Source organism: Hordeum vulgare, chromosome 5H (assembly GCF_904849725.1).
Source record: "Hordeum vulgare subsp. vulgare chromosome 5H, MorexV3_pseudomolecules_assembly, whole genome shotgun sequence".
Taxonomy (NCBI): domain Eukaryota; kingdom Viridiplantae; phylum Streptophyta; class Magnoliopsida; order Poales; family Poaceae; genus Hordeum; species Hordeum vulgare.
In genome coordinates this window covers 306,907,863-306,925,695 of record NC_058522.1, presented here as the reverse complement: position 1 = coordinate 306,925,695, position 17,833 = coordinate 306,907,863, and positions in this window count along the sequence as shown.

Here is a 17,833-nt window from a genome sequence, read left to right as displayed (position 1 = left end):
ATGTAGCAGTACGAATAGATGGTATCTCGCTAGCTCTTTCTGAGACCGCAAAACATAAATGCAGAGCACCTTAAAAGACCAAGGGCTGTCTAAACATTGTAATTCAAGGCAATGAAGATCCAGTCATAGTCATACTCAACACAGTTAAAAGCAAAGCATAAAAATGACAGAGGTGCTCTCTAATTGGTGCTTTTGTAAGAGGAGGATGACCCAACAGGAACATAAATAGATAGGCCCTTCGCAGAGGGAAGCATTGATTTGCAGAGGTGCCAGAGCTCAAGCTTTGAGAACAGAGATAATAATTTTGGGTGGCATCCTTTCATTGTCAACGCAATGAGCAAGAGTTCTCAATATCTTCCATGCTACACATGCTATAGACGGTTCCCAAACAGAAAAGTAAAGTTTTGACTCCCCCACCACCAATCAATCACACTCCACGGCTAGTCGAATCCTCGGGTACCGTCCATACCAACATCAATCCTGGGGGTGTTTTGTTTGCAATTATCTTTTCGATTTGAGCATGGAACTGGGAATTCCAATTACCGGCCCCTTTCTCGTGAATGATAGTGAATAAACACATATCGAGGATAACACGCCTAGCATGGAAGATACCAATAGCCCACTGTCACCACATGAGCAGTTCGGGCATGCAAAACAGATTATTTCTTGAAGATTTAGAGAGTGGCACATGCAAATTTACTTGGAACGGCAGGTAGATACCGCGCATAGGTAGGCATGGTGGACTCATATGGCACAACTTGGGTTTATGGGGGTGGATGCACAAGCAGTATTCCCGCTTATTACAAGTGAAGGCTAGCAAAAGACTCGGAAGCGACCAAGAGCGACAATAGTCATCAAAATGCATTGAGAGTAACTAACATTGAGTGCAAGCATGAGTAGGACATAAATCACCATGAACATGAACATCATAGAGGCTATGTTGATTTTGTTTCAACTACATGCGTGAACATGCGCCAAGTCAAGCCACTTGAAACATTCAAAGGAGGATACCATCCTATCATACTACATCATAGTCATCTCAACATTCATGTTGGCAACCAAGACAAACCATTATAAGCTCCTAGCTAAGTAAGCATGGCATAAGCAACTATGATCTCTAAGTTGTCATTGCAAACATGTTTCTCTCACAAGAAAGCTGAATCAGGTATGATGAGCTAGTCATATTTACAAAAACAAAATAGATCGAGTTCATACCAGCTTTTCCAGGCTCAGTCACTTCATCATATATCGTCATTATTGCCTTTCACTTGCACGATTGAACGATGTGAACAATAATAAGTGTGCTCGTGCATTGGACTACGCTGGAATCTGCAGGCAAACACAAAGGAGAAGACAATGTAATATGGCTCTTTGAAAGCTAAACATGTATGCATGCAAGAGCCACTAAACATTGTAATCAATATCTTCTACCTTGACCCAAAGAAAAAGAACACTATCTACACGGGAAAGCTCCCAAAAAGCAAAAGAAGAAAAAGAAAATCTTTTTGGTTTTTCTCAAACTAGAAGACACACGAAAAGAAAACGAGAAAAATAAAATAAACTAGCATGAATGATAGAGTGGCAAAGTGTGAACATCGGCGAGCAAAGTGAAAGCATAAGCAAGAATGTAAAGTCGGTGAGAACATGTACTCCCCCAAGCTTAGGCTTTTGGCCTAACTTGGTCTACTCCCAAGGATGGTCCTGGCGAAACCCAAAATCATAATTGGGGTTATACGGGAGCGCTGCAACCACTGCCTGAATAGCTGCCTCACGGAGACGAGCAGCCTTCGCCTCCCTCTCATACTCCTCTGCCTCTCCTCTGGTTATGTAATATCTCTGTTTTACCTGAAAGTCAAAGAAATCAGGAGCAGGAAGGTTAATATGGAAAACACGCTGCCGGTTAAATATCAATCGGTATAGGAGGGATTCTTCATCCCTCTCAAGGAACTGGTAGCGTGTCAAAGCGACGCGGTCAAGGAAAGCTGTATGGAGTGGGGGATCTCCTTCGCGGATGGGTACTCCAAGAAAATTTGCTATGCGAGTGGCATAGATGCCACCAAAGAAATCCCCTTCAATAGCATTCTTATTCAGCCTCCTTGCTATAATAGCTCCCATGTTGAAGCTTTTGTCACCCATCACTGCGCTCTTAAGGATACTAAGGTCGGGTGCGCAGAGGTGACAATGCTCAATCTTGCCATTAATGTATCTGCCTATGAAGAGGGCAAAGTAATGCAAGGCAGGAAAATGAATACTCCCCATGGTAGCTTGTGTAATGTCTCTAGTTTCACCAACCATAATACCAGCGCAAAAATCTCTAACCGAAGATTTAGGAGGATCATTGAGGTTACCCCAAATAGGTATTTTGCAAATTCTATTGAAACCCTCTAAATCCATGGTATACGATTTATCATAGAGATCAAACAGTAGCGATGTCTCACGGCCAGCTAAAAAAATTGAATCTACGAACAAAAGAGGCAGTGAGAGCAACATACTGTTCACATTTATCGAAGATGAATTCTTCGAGTCCGACATTGTGAACAAGTGCATCAAACACATCTTTGAAACCCGCCTCAATCATAAATTCATCAGAAGGCCATTCACATGGTTGTACCTGTGCGTCCCTTGGTTGGTAAGGATCAGGCTCCCGAATCGCAAGACGGGGACCTGTCTTGCTTGAGGAACCACCATGAAAGTTTCTCCTGAACATCTTCCTTTTCTAAATTTTTCAGTGATTCTAAGGAAAGGTGATCAAGGCTCAACGAAACTCGTAGCAACTACTCCCACAAGTGCCTAGAAACCATATTACGCATCAAAACTACTTGGGACCAGCTAGAATCAGCATGCAAATCTCAAGAACATGGTCACCAAGGCAGCAAAAATACGCGGAGTATAAGGCACTAGAGCAAAAACTAATTGGACCAATGGAGGAGTCACTTACCAAGGAGTAATTTCCCCAAAACACTTCAGAGACCGGTGATTTGAGCAAAGAGATCGAAAATCCCAGCAAGAGGAGCAAGAACACGGGTTTGAGCTGCGAAATGATTTTTTCTGGAGGTAGGAGAAGTGGATGAGAGCAAGAATGAGTGGAGGGGGTGCCTGTGGGCCCCACAAGCCTGGGTGGCGCAGCCAGGGGGGTGCCCGCACCCCTAGGGCTTGTGGCCCACTGGTGTGGCCCCTAGACAGACTCTTTGTCCCAGTATTTTTCAAAAAATCCAGAAAAAATCATACTTGATTTTCACAGCGTTCAGAGAACTTTTATTTTCGAGGTACTTTTCTACCGGACGCTAAAACAGAAAACAGGGAAAACTAAACTAACTTATCGTTTTTCTTCTAATCAACCAAAGGTGAAAGCTTAAAACAGAGGTTTGTGACTCCTCGATTCATCCATATCATGGTCATCGAAAGAAATCCGTAAATGGGGTTAATCAAATCCCCTCGACAAAACTTTCTCGAATCACAAAAGAGAACGGAGAACTTTCGAATAGTCATTAGGTCACCTCAATGGGGATGTGTATCTCCCCAACAAGGAAATCATACTTCATGTTGACACGAGGAATAGGGCATTCAAAGCTCCCGATAAGAATGGATGAAGTTTTTTCGATAGCATTGATGCAATGTACTCGATATTGTTTCTTCGGAAAGTGCACCGTATGCTCATTACCGTTGACATGGAAAGTGACATTGCCTTTGTTGCAACCTATAACAGCCCCTGTGGTGTTTAAAAAGGGTCTTCCGAGGATGACCGCCATGGCATCGTCCTCGGGAATATCCAAGATAACAAAGTCTGTTAAGATAGTGGTGTTAGCAACCACAATAGGCACATCCTCGCAAATGCCGATAGGGAAAGCAGTTGATTTGTCGGCCATTTGCAGAGAGATTTCAGTGGGTGTCAACTTATCCAGTTCAAGTCTATGATAAAGAGAGAGAGAGTCATAACACTAACACCGGCTCCAAGGTCACACAACGCAGTTCTAACGTAGTTGCCTTTAATGAAGCAAGGTATAGTGGGCACACCGGGATCACCTAGTTTCTTCGGAGTTACACCCTTGAAGGTGTAATTGGCAAGCATGGCGGAGATCTCAAGATCAGGTATCCTCCTCTTATTGTTCACAATATCCTTCATGTACTTAGCATACGGAGACATTTTGAGCATATCTGTCAAACACATTTGCAGAAAGACAGGTCTAATCATTTCAACAAAGCACTAAAAATCCTCATCATCCTTTTTCTTGGATGGTTTGTGAGGAAAGAGCATGGGTTTCTAAACCCATGGCTCCCTTTCTTTACCATGCTTCCTAGCAGCAAAGTCATTCTTATCGTATCTCTTATTCTTAGGCTGTGGGTTATCAAGATCAACAGGTTCAATCTCCACATCCTTAGCATTGCTAGGTTGAGCATCAACATGAACATCACTATTGATATCATCATCAGGCTCATGTTCATCACCAGATTGTGTTTCAACATCAGAGACGGAGACATCGTTTGGACTCTCAGGGGTAGCAGCAACAGGGTTGCTAGCGTGCAGGTTCCTATCATCTTTCTTCTTTCTAGGATGACTAGGTGCATCAGTGCTAATTCCTTGAGAATCTTGTTCAATTCTCTTCGGATGACCCCGAGGATACAAAGGTTCCTGGGTCATTCTACCGCCTCTAGTAACGACCCTGACAGAATTATCATTCAACTCATTGAGCACATCATTTTGAGATTTAAGTACTTGTTCTACTTGAGTAGTAACCATAGAGGCATGTTTACTCAGAAGCTTAAGATCGTTGACGTTTCTGTCCACACAAGCACTTAGATGACTAAGCATACGAGCATTCTTTTCCAATTGTGTGTTAACATAATCACTGAAACTTTGTTGTTTGGCAACGAAGTTATCAAATTCATCCATGCATAAGCTAGCAGGTTTATCAAAAGGAATATCACTCTCATCAAACTTATGCAGAGAATTTACTTCTACTACCAATATTGGGTTATCGAGACCATGGATCTCTTCGATAGGTGGTAGATTTTTGACATCTTCAGATTTAATGCCTTTCTCTCGCATAGATTTCTTGGCTTCTTGCATATCTTCAGGACTGAGGAATAGAATACCTCTTTTCTTTGGAGTTGGCTTAGGAGGTGGTTCGGGAATAGTCCAAGCATTCTCATTGCACAAGATGTTATTCAATAGAATTTCAGCTTGTTCTACGGTTCGTTCCCTACAAACACAACCGACACAACTATCTAGGTGGTCTCTAGAAGCATCGGTAAGTCCATTATAGAAGATATCAAGTATTTCATTCTTCTCAAGAGGGTGATCAGGCAAAGCATTCAACAGCTGGACGAGCCTCCCCCAAGCTTGTGGGAGACTCTCTTCTTCAGCTTGAGCAAAGTTGTATATTTCCTGCAAGGCAGCTTGCTTCTTATGGGGAGGGAAATATTTTTCAGAGAAATAGTAGACCATATCCTGGGGGCTATGCACATAACCAGGAGCAAGAGAAGTGAACCAGGTCTTAGCATCATCCTTTAGCGAGAAAGGAAACAGCTTGAGGATATAGTAGTGGCAGATCTTTTCCTCACTAGTGAATAGGGTGGCTATATCGTGTAGTTTGGTAAGATGGGCTACAACCGTTTAGATTCATAACCGTAAAAAGGATCAGATTCGACTAGAGTGATTAACTCAGGGTCGACAGAGAATTCATAATCCTTATCGGTCACAAAGATAGGCGAAGTGGCAAACTTCGGGTCATATTTCATCCTAGCGTTTAGAGATTTTTCTTTCCACTTGCGCAGAAGTTTCTCAACATCATAGCTATCCTTACACGCAAGAAAGTCCTCGGCTATCTCTCCCTCCATAACATAGCGTGTATCAGGCATAACACGCAATTCAGGCATAGTAGCAGGTTCTACTTCAATAGTATCAGCAGTTTGAGAAGTATCATCACATCTAGCAGCAGCTCTAGCAATATGTGCATCAAGGGCACCTAGTGGAAAAGCAGTATCACGCATAGCATCATCAGGCATAGTATCAAGCATAGCATCATCAGGCATAGTATCAAGCATAGCATCATCAGTCATAGTATCAAGCATAGCATCATCAGGCAGAGTATCAAGCATAGCATCATGGGCAGCAGAAGTAGCATCATCAAGCACAAGCGACATATCAAGATTTCTAGCAGGAGGCGATGTCGCAAACTTACTCAAAACTGAAGGTGAATCAAGTGCAGAGCTAGATGGCAGTTCTTTACCTCTCCTCGTAGTGGAAGGCAAGATTTCAGTTCTTGGATCTTTCAAATTCCACATAGTGACCAACAGACGTCAATCCCAAGTGACTCAGAGAATATACCAGTGCCTCCCCAGCAACGGCGCCAGAAAAAGCTTTGATGTCCCACAAGCGTATGGGATCGCAACAGTTTTCGAGGGTAGAGTATTCAACCCAAATTTGTTGGTTCGCACGATGGGAAACGAAAGAATATTCTCAAGTATTAGCAACTGAATGTGTCAGATTCAACCACACCTGAAAGATTAGTGTCTGCAAGCAAAGTAGTATGATAGCAACGGTGCCAGAAACGATCTATTGACGGCAGACTATTCCTAACTGTTGTATCAATGGCGCCAGTAAAAAGCACGTTGACGGGGGATTATTCTTGAGAAGAATGCTTCCCCGGCTATGGCTCCAGAAAAGTCTTGCAACAAGTAACAGAGAAGTAGCAAGGAAGAACAGCAGCAGAGTAACAACAGTAGCAACAGTAGCAGCAAAGTGGCCCAATCCCTTTTGTAGCAAGGGACAAGCCAAGACAAAGTAACGTAGCAAGGACCAGTAATAAAAGACTCGTAGGCAGTGGATCGGTGATGGATGAGTATGACGGATGTGATTCATCATGTAACAGCTATAACACGGAGAGATATGTGACTAGCTCCCGTTCGTCAATCTAATGTAGGCATGTATTCCGTATGTAGTCATACATGCTTAGGGAAAAGAACTTGCATGACATCTATTGTCCATCCCTCCCGTGGCAGCGGGGTCCTAATGGAAACTATGGGATATTAAGGTTCTCCTTTTAATAAAGAACCGGACCAACGCATTAACACGCGGTGAATACATGAACTCCTCATACTATGGTCATCTCCGGGAGTGGTTCCGTCTATTGTCACACCAGGGTTGCCGGGTCATAACACATAGTAGGTGACTACAACTTGCAAGATAGGATCTAAAACACACATATATTGGCGACAACATAATAGGTTCAGATCTGAAATCATGGCACTCAGGCCCTAGTGACAAGCATTAAGCATGGCAAAGTAGTAGCAACATGAATCTCAGAACATAGTGGATACTAGGGATCAATCCTCGTCAAAACTAACTCGATTACATGATAGATCTCATCCAACTCATCACTGTCCAGCAAGCCTACGATGAGATTACTCACGAACGATGAAGAGCATCATGGAATTCTCGATGGAGAAAGGTTGATGATGACGATGGCGACGATTTCCCCTTTCCGGAGCCCGAAACGGACTCCAGATCTGCCCTCCAGATGAAGAAGAGGATGTGGCGGCGCCTCCGTATCGAAAAACACGATGAAACCTTCTCCCTGTTTTTTTTCGGGCGAGACGGACTAAATAGAGCTGAGTTTGGGGGCGGTGGTGCCACGTGGGCCCCACAAGCCTGCACGGTGCGACGTAGGGGGGTGGCCGCGGCCTGTGGGCTTGTGGCCCACTGGCACGCCCCCTCCGGTGGATCTTTGCGCAGGTATTTTTCTTTTATTCCAGAAAAAATCTCCGTAAGTTTTCAGGACATTCCGAGAACTTTTATTTCTGCACAAAAACAACACCATGGCAATTCTGCTGAAAACAGCGTCATTCGAGGTTAGTTCCATTCAAATCATGCAAACTAGAGCCCAAAACAAGGGCAAAAGAGTTCGGAAAAGTAGATACGACGGAGACGCATCAGTACTGTCCAGAGTTGGTGCTCGTAAGACATACAACATGTGGGCTGGGTACCAATCGACTGGATCTCTTTGTCTAGTATTGCCAGGGGAAAGGCATTGATCGGGTACTTACCTCGGGTATGTGATATACCGCGAGTTATGGATGACACGGAAGTTTCCCGGATCTCGTGGGTCCAGCGTACTACCTATGCAGAGTGTAAACTATTCGAATAGCCGTGTCCACGGTCAAGGACAATTGGGTAATCCTGCTTAAACTACGTCCAGTTATTTCCGCATAAACCAAGTGTGTGTGTGTGTGGTGTTGAAAAAGGTGTTGCTATGATAGCAATGATATGACCAAGTTCGGTGACTTTGCATATAGGGTGAACCTCGATGGTTCAGCCCTCGACAGATATATTGATATTTGTAACATGTTCTTCAAGAGTACTTCTTTAACTTGATGCATATTCATGATCATTCCACCCAGATGAGTTACACTAAAGATGCATGATATTGTTATACTTCACTTTCGTTGGTTATATCATGGGCTGTTTGCGAGTACATTCAAAGTACTCATTGGCTTGCCACTGGTTATGTTATTGACCAGACATGGAAGGACCGGAGTTTGGAGATGAATACGTCTTCGGAGACGCCCTTGCGAACTAGGATGCTTCCGAGTTAGAATGCCTTTTAGTGTAGGCTAGATGGCATGGGCACCCGCTTAGCCCTTTTGTTTTCCGCTATTAGTGTATCTGAGTGATTTGGCCTTAGGCCCTGTCTTGTGAACTTGACCCTTCAGTCACGTGTTGTAATAATCGGTACTTGGATGTAAGACTCTTTATTCGGTATCTGTGTTCGGTGAGCATTGACCTCTGGGATCACTGAGCACGGCGATTCTCGACTAGTAAGTCGGGGTCCCCACAGGCTGTAAGCAAGATCGACAAGGAGTTGTGACCGGAGGATGATCTCCAGCATGATCTGGAGGCCATGATGAACCGTATGGATGTTGGGGAACGTTGCATGGGAAACAAAAAATTTCCTACGCACTCAAAGACCTATCGTGGTGATGTTCATCTACGAGAGGGAGATTGGATCCACATACCCTTGTAGATCGCAAAGCGGAAGCGTTAATAAACGCGGTTGATGTAGTGGTACCTCTTCGCGATCCGTCCCTCGAATTGTCCCACAATCCGTCCCACGAACCGTCTCGTGATCCGTCCCGATCAAGTGCCGAACGATGGCACCTTCGCGTTCCACACACGTATAGCTCGATGACGATCTCCACCTTCTTGATCCATCAAGAGAGACGAGGAAGTAATGAGTTCTCCGACAGCGTGATGGCGCGCCGGTGATGGTGATGATCTACTGCTGCAGGGCTCCGCCCGAGCTCCGGAGAAATCCGATCTAGAGGAAGAACTACGTGGTATAGGTTTGAGTTGGACGTGGCAAAGTTGTGTCTCAAAAGCCCTAAAACCACCAATATATAGGAGGAGGGGAGGGGCAAGCCTTTGGGCTCAAGGGAGCCCAAAGGGCGCCGACCAAGGAGGAGGAGGTGGACTCCCACCCCAATTTGGTTTGGGGGAAGGAGTCCACTCCTTCCTTCCCACCTCCCTCTTTCCCTCAACTATTCTAAAATGTCACCGAACCTTAAGTGTACATATTCTACTAAGATCTTATCGGTTGAACCTCTATGTCAGGGATTCATATAATCCCGTATAGCATTCCCTTTGTCCTTCGGTATGTTACTTGCCCGAGATTCGATCGTCGGTATCTCTATACCTAGTTCAATCTCGTTACCGACAAGTCTCTTTACTCGTTGCATAATACAAGATCCCGTAACTACCTCCTTAGTCACATTGCTTGCAAGGCTTGTTGTGATGTTGTATTACCGAGTGGGCCCCGAGATACCTCTCCGTCACACGGAGTGACAAATCCCAGTCTTGATCCATGCCAACCCAACAGACACCTTTGGAGATACCTGTAGAGCACCTTTATAGTCACCGAGTTATGTTGCGACGTTTGATACACACAAGGTATTCCTCCGGTCTCCGGGAGTTGCATGATCTAATGGTCATAGGAACAGATACATTGACATGCAGAAAATGGTAGTAATAAACTGACACGATCATATACTACGTTTATAGTTTGGGTCTTGTCCATCACATCATTCTCCCAATGATGTGATCCCATTATCAAGCGACAACACTTGCCTATGGCCAGGAAACCTTGACCATCTTTGATCAACGAACTAGTCAACTAAAGGATCACTAGGGACAATGTGTTGTCTATGTATCCACACATGTATTTGCGTTTCCAATCAATACAATTATAGCATGGATAATAAACGATTATCATTAACAAAGAAATATAATAATAACTAATTTATTATTGCCTCTAGGGCATATTTCCAACAGTCTCCCACTTGCAATAGAGTCAATAATCTAGTTCATATCACTATGTGATTGTAATGAATCTAACACCCATACAGTTCTGGGGTTCGATCATGTCTTGCTTGTGAGAGAGGTTTTAGTCAACGGTCCTGAACCTTTCAGATCATGTGTGCTTTACAATTATTTATGTCATTTCACAGATGCTGCTACTACGTGCTATTCGAAAATATTCCAAATGTCTACTCTACTATACGAATCTGTTTTACTACTCAGAGTTACTCGGATTAGGGTCAAAGCTTGCATCGACGTAACCCTTTATGACGAACTCTTTAACCACCTCCATAATCGAGAAAAATTCCTTAGTCCATTAGTCACTAAGGATAATTTTGACTGTTGTTCAGTGATTCAATCCTGGATCACTCTTTGTACCCCTTGACAAACTCATGGCAAGGAACACATCAGGTGTAGTACACAACATGGCATACTGTAGAGCCTACGACTAAGGCATAGGGAACGACCTTCGTCCTTTCTCTTTCTTCTGCCGTGGTCATTCTTTGAGTCTTACTCAAGTTCACAACTTACAACACAACCAAGAACTCCTTCTTTGCTGATCCATTTTGAACTCCTTCAATAACCTGTCAAGGCATGCATTTCATTGAAAGTTCTATTTAGCATTTTGATCTATCTCTATAGATCTTGATGCTCAATGTTCAAGTAGCTCTATCTAGGTTTTACTTTGAAAAACTCCTTTCAAACAACCCTTTATGCTTTCCAGAAATTCTACATTACTTCCGATTAACAATATGTCAACCACATATACTTATCAGATATTCTATAGTGCTCCCACTCACTTCTTTGGAAATACAAGTTTCTCATAAACCTTGTATAACCCCAAAACATTTGATCATCTCATCAAAGCGTATATTCCAACTCCGAGATGCTTGCACCAGTCCACGGAAGGATCGCTGGAGCTTGCATACTTGCCAGCATCCTTAGGATCAACAAAACCTTCTGGTTGTATCACATACAACCGTTCCTCAAGGAAACCGTCGAGGAAACAATGTTTTGACATCCTATGTGCAATATTTCATAAATAATGCAGCAACTGCTAACATAATTCCAACAGACTTTTAGCATCGCTACGAGTGAGAAAGTCTCATCATAGTCAACTCTTTTAACTTGTCGGAAACTTCTTTGCGATAAGTCAAGCTTCTCTTAATAGTGACTTTTCACAATCATCGTGTGTCTTCCTTTTAAATATCCACCTTAACTTAACAGTCTTACGACCATCAAGTAATTCTTCCAAAGTCTACACTTTGTTTTCATACATGGATCCTCTCTCGGATTTCATGGCCTCCCGCCATTTGCCAGAATCTGGGCCCACCATCGCTTCTCCATAGCTCGTAAGTTCATTGTTGTTCAACAACATGACCTCCAAGACATGGTTACCGTACCACTCTGTAGTAGTACGTGACCTTGTCAACCTACGAGTTTTGTAGTAACTTGATCCGAAGCTTAATGATCACCATCATCAGTTTCCACTTCAATTGGTGTAGGCGCCACAGGAACAAGTTCCTGCGCCGTGCTACACACGGGTTGAAGTGACGGTTCAATAACCTTATCAAGTTCCACCACCCTCCCACTCAATTCTTTCGAGAGAAACCTTTCCTCGAGAAAGGACCCATTTCTAGAAACAAACACTTTGCTTCCGGATCTGAGACAGGAGATGTACCCAACTGTTTTGGATATCCTATGAAGATGCGTTTATCCGCTTTGGGTTCGAGCTCATCATGGTGAAACTTTTCCACATTAGTGTCGTAGCCCCAAACTTTCAAGAAACAACAGCTTAGGTTTCTCCAAACCATAGTTCATACTGTGTCATCTCAACGGAAATACGGTGCCCTATTAAAGTGAATGCAGTTGTCTCTAATGCATAACCCATAAACGATAGTGGTAATTTGATAAGAGACATCATAGTATGCACCATATCAAATAGGGCACGGCTATGACGTTCGGAAACACCATCACACTATGGTGTTCTAGGTTGCATGAATTGCGAAACAATTTCCACATTGGCTTAACTGTGTACCAAAACTGGCAACTCAGATATTCATGTCTATGATCATATTGTAGACAGTTTGCCCTCTTGTCACGACAATCTTCACTCTGAAATAGATCTGAACCTTTCAATATTTCAGACTTGTGATTCATCAAGTAAATACTCTCGTATCCACTCAAATCGCAAGTGAAATAAGAACATAACGATATCCACTACGTGCCTGAGCACTTATTGGACTGCACACATCAAAAATGTATTACTTCCAACAAGTTACTTTATTGTTCCATGTGGTATGATTTGCATGTCTCAAGTGATTCAAAATCAAGTGAGTCCGAACGATCCATTTGCATGGAGTTTCTTCATGCGTTTATACCAAAGGTATGGTTTGCATGTCTCAAACGTTTCAAAAATGAGTGACTACAAAGATCCATTAACATGGAGCTTCTTTCATGCATTTTACACCAACATGACTCAAGTGGTAGTGCCACAAGTAAGTGGTACTATCATTATTACTTTGTATCTTTTTGGCACCAATACTATGAATATGTGTATCACTACGATCGAGATTCAATAAACCATTGAAGGTAATTATGCAAGCAAATAGAATAACCATTATTCTCTTTAAATGAATAATCATATTGCAATAAACACGATCCAATCATGTGCATGCTCAACGCATACAACAAATAACAATTATTTAGGATTAACACCAATCCCGATGGTAGAGGGAGCGTGCGATGTTTTGATCACATCAACATTGGAAACACTTCCAACACATATCATCACCTCGCCTTTAGTTAGTCTTCGTTTATTTCGTAGCTTTTATATCGAGTTACTAATCACTTAGCAACTGAACCGGCATCTAATACCCTCGTGCTACAAGGAGTACTAGTAAAGTACACATCAATATCATGTATATCAAATATACTTCTCTTGACTTTGCCAGCTCAGTAAAGTACTAGGAGTACTAGTAAAGTACACATCTACCAAGTATCTAGGGTTGCTCCGCCTCAATGACCGTTCCCCTCATAACAGAAGCACTTAGTCTCGGGTTTGGGTTCACCCTTGGGTTTCTTCATTAGAGCACCACATGGTTTGCCCTTCTTGAAACTAGTGGTTTTACCAACCATCAATAATTGATGCTCCTTCTTGGTTTCTACTTGTGTAGTGTGAAACATTGCGAATCGCTCAAGGATCATCATATCTATCCTTGATATGTTATAGTTCATCACAAAGCTCTAGCAGCTTGGTGGCAGTGACTTCGGAGAACCATCACTATCTTATCTGGAAGATTAACTCCCACTTGATTTAGGCGATTGTTGTACTCAGATAATCTGAGCACATGGTATAGGTTTGAGTTGCACGTGGCAAAGTTGTGTCTCAAAATCCCTAAAACCACCAATATATATAGGAGGAGGGGAGGGGCTAGCCCTGGGGCTCAAGGGAGCCCCAAGGGCGCATGCCGAAGGGAGGGGTGAACTCCCACCCCAATTCGGTTTGGGGGAAGGAGTCCACTCCTTCCTTCCCACCTCCCTCTTTCCTTTTTTTCTTTCCTTTGGTATTTTTCTCTTGTGGCACCATAGCCCTCTTGGGCTGGCCTCACCAGCCCACTAAGGGCTGGTGCGCCACCCTAGGGTTACTGGGCTTACTCCCGGGTGGGTGGGCCCCTCCCGGTGAATACCCAGAACCCATTCGTCACTCCCGGTACACTGCCGGTAATGCCCGAAAACTTTCCGGTGACCAAATGAAACCATCCTATATATCAATCTTTGTTTCCGGACCATTCCGGAAACCCTCGTGACGTCCGTGATATCATCCGGGACTCCGAACAATCTTCGGTCACCAACACATATAACTCAACTATACTAAAACAGCATCGAACCTTAAGTGTGCAAACCCTGCGGGTTCGAGAACTATGTAGACATGACCCAAGAAACTCCTTATTCAATATCCAATAGCGGAACCTGGATGCCCATATTGGATCCTACATATTCTACTAAGATCTTATCGGTTGAACCTCTGTGCCAAGGATCCATATAATCCCGTATAGCATTCCCTTTGTCCTTCGGTATGTTACTTGCTCGACATTCGATCGTCGGTATCTCTATACCTAGTTCAATCTCATTACCGGCAAGTCTCTTTACTCGTTCCGTAATACAAGATCCTGTAATTAACTCCTTAGTCACATTGCTTGCAAGGCTTGTTGTGATGTTGTATTACCGAGTGGGCCCCGAGATACCTCTCCGTCACACGGAGTGACAAATCCCAGTCTTGATCCATGCCAACCCAACAGACACCTTTGGAGATACCTGTAGAGCACCTTTATAGTCACTAGTTACGTTGCGACGCTTGATACACACAAGGTATTCCTCCGGTGTCCGGGAGTTGCATGATCCCATGGTCATAGGAACAGATACATTGACATGCAGAAAAAGTAGTAATAAACTGACACGATCATATACTACATTTATAATTTGGGTCTTGTCCATCACATCATTCTCCCAATGATGTGATCCCATTATCAAGTGACAACACTTGCCTATGGCCAGGAAACCTTGACCATCTTTAATCAACGAACTAGTCAACTAGAGGCTCACTAGGAACTGTGTGTTGTCTATGTATCCACACAAGTATTTGCGTTTCCAATAAATACAATTATAGCATGGATAATAAACGATTATCATGAACAAAGAAATATAATAATAACTAATTTATTATTGCCTCTAGGGCATATTTCCAACAATGGAGCAGATTCCTCAACGAGTTCAGGCGTGGAAGAAGTCGGCCGCTTGGTGTGGGGCTGACGTGGCTCTATCACTCGTCAGGGTCCATTGTAAGGAGGCTCGGGATGAGAAGTTGAAGATGTTGCAGGTTGCAGACACAAAGAAGCTTTATTTTGAAGATTTCACGGAGACCTTCATCGACACTGCAACACGCAGCGCCACCGGCATCGACCTCGACACCTTCGTGGAACCGGCCAGCCCAGGTGAGCCGTGAGGAAGACAATCATTCGTCGGAAAAACTTTGATTTGCCTCAGTATGTCGAGTGATCCTGTAAACACTTTAAACTTCGTTTGGGTACTGATCCCGAGTGCTTTTGTTCTGCATGGATAACCTTGATCTGTGCTGGATATCGTGAATTTTCCCGTTTCGACTGAATTTGAATTTATCCTTGTCGACTGGATTTTTCTTTTTGGGAATGCTCTGGGCATACGCAAAGTCTCCCACCTAAACCTAAGCGAAACTTGATTCACAGTTGGGTTGGGGTTTACTAGGCGAAGTCTAGTTCGTAGTTGGGCTGGGTTTTGTCACTTAGGCGAATCTGGTTCGCTGCTAAGTCCTCGAGTGAGAGGGTTATTCTTCACTCGGAGAGGTTTTTTAACTTAGGCGAATCTGGTTCGCGGCTAAGCCCCCGAGTGAGAGAGTAGCTCTTCACTCAGAGAAGTTTTTTACTTAGGCTAAGAGGGTTAACGGCTAAGTCCCCCGAGTGAGAGGGTAGCTCTTCACTCAGAGAAGTTTTTTACTTAGGCGAATCTGGTTCACGGCTAAGCCCCCGAGTGAGAGGGTAGCTCTTCACTCGGAGAAGTTTTTAACTTAGGCGAATCTGGTCCGCGGCTAAGCCCCCGAGTGAGAGGGTAGCTCTTCACTCAGAGAAGTTTTAACTTAGGCGAATCTGGTTTGCGGCTAAGCCCCCGAGTGAGAGGGTAGCTCTTCACTCGGCGAAGTTTTTTTACTTAGGCTAAGCGGGTTAGCGGCTAAGTCCCCGAGTGAGAGGGTATCTCTTCACTCGGAGAAGTTTTTAACTTAGGCGAGTCTGGTTCGCGGCTAAGCCCCCGAGTGAGAGGGTAGGTCTTCACTCGGAGAAGTTTTTTACTTAGGCTAAGCGGGTTAGGGACTAAGCCCCCGAGTGAGAGGGTAGATCTTCACTCGGAGAAGTTGTTTACTTAGGCTAAGAGGGTTAGCGGCTAAGTCCCCTTGTGAGAGGGTAGTTCTTCACTCGGAGAAATTTTTAACTTAGGCAAATCTGGTTCGCGGCTAAGCCCCCGAGTGAGAGGGTAGCTTTTCACTCGGAGAAGTTTTTTACTTAGGCTAAGCGGGTTAGCGGCTAAGTCCCCGAGTGAGAGGGTCGTTTTCACTCGGAGAAATTTTTAACTTAGGCGAATCTGGTTCGCGGCTAAGCCCCTGAGTGAGAGGGTAGCTCTTCACTCGGAGAAGATTTTTTTAGACTGGAGTCAACAGATATATTGCAGTAATCATAACTCTGGCAAGTATATTGCTGTGGGGAATCTTGTTTGTTACATCAAAACAATCGCTCATCAAGCATAAAAACGCTTCAGTAGATCTCCGTTCCACGACCGCGGCTCGTCGATCCTTTTCTTGTGATTGTAGAGTCGGTAGGCTCCATTGTTCAGCACCTTGGAGACGATGAAGGGTCCTTCCCAGGAGGGAGCTAACTTGTGCGGCCTCTACTAATGTACTCGGAGCACCAAGTCACCTGCTTGGAACGTCCGACTCGTGATGTGTCTTGAATGGAACTGCCATAAGTCCTGCTGGTAGACCATCGACCGAATGAGGGCCATCTCGCGCTCCTCCTCCAAAAGATCAACTCCGTCTTGTCGGGCTTGTTCAGCTTTAGCTTGAGAGAAGAGTTCGACTCAGGGAGAATTGTGGAGCAGATCACTCAGAAGGATAGCTTCAGCTCCGTATACGAGAAAGAATGGAGACCACCCAGTCGACCTTTTCGGGGTCGTCCTCAGACCCTAGAGCACAGAAGGTAACTCGGTGACCCAAGCGCCTGCAGCATGTCCAATTTCTCGCATGAGACGAGGCTTTAGTCCTTGAAGTATGAGTCCATTTGCTCGTTCGGCCTGGCAGTTGGTTTGATGATGAGCAACGGATGTGTAATCCACTCGGGTTCCTTGGTTGGACCCAAAACTCTTGAATTCACCCGAGTCGAAGTTTGATCCATTGTCTATGATGATGTTGTGCGGGACCCCAAATCTGAAAGTGATTTCTCTCATGAACTTGATTGCAGTACGTGCATCTAGCTTTTTGATTGGCTTGACCTCTATCCACTTGGTGAATTTGTCGACTGCAACCAGCAAATGAGTGAATCCACCCTGTCCTGTTCGGAAGGGTCCGAACATGTCCAAGCCCCAGACAACGAATGGCCATATGAGGGGAATTGTCTTCAGAGCACACGCTGGCTTGTGAGATTTGTTGGAGTAAAGCTTGCAGCCTTCACAGTGATCCACGGTTTCTTTGGCCATTTCACTCGCTTGTGGCCAAAAGAATTCAGCTCGGGATGCTTTGGCAACGATGGCCCTAGAGGACGCATGATGACCACAGGTTCCCGAGTGGATTTCCTCCAAAATCAGTCGGCCTTCCTCAGGGGAAATGCACCGCTGAGCTACGCTAGTCACACTTTCCTTATAAAGTTGATCTCCCATGACCGTGAAGGCCTTTGACCT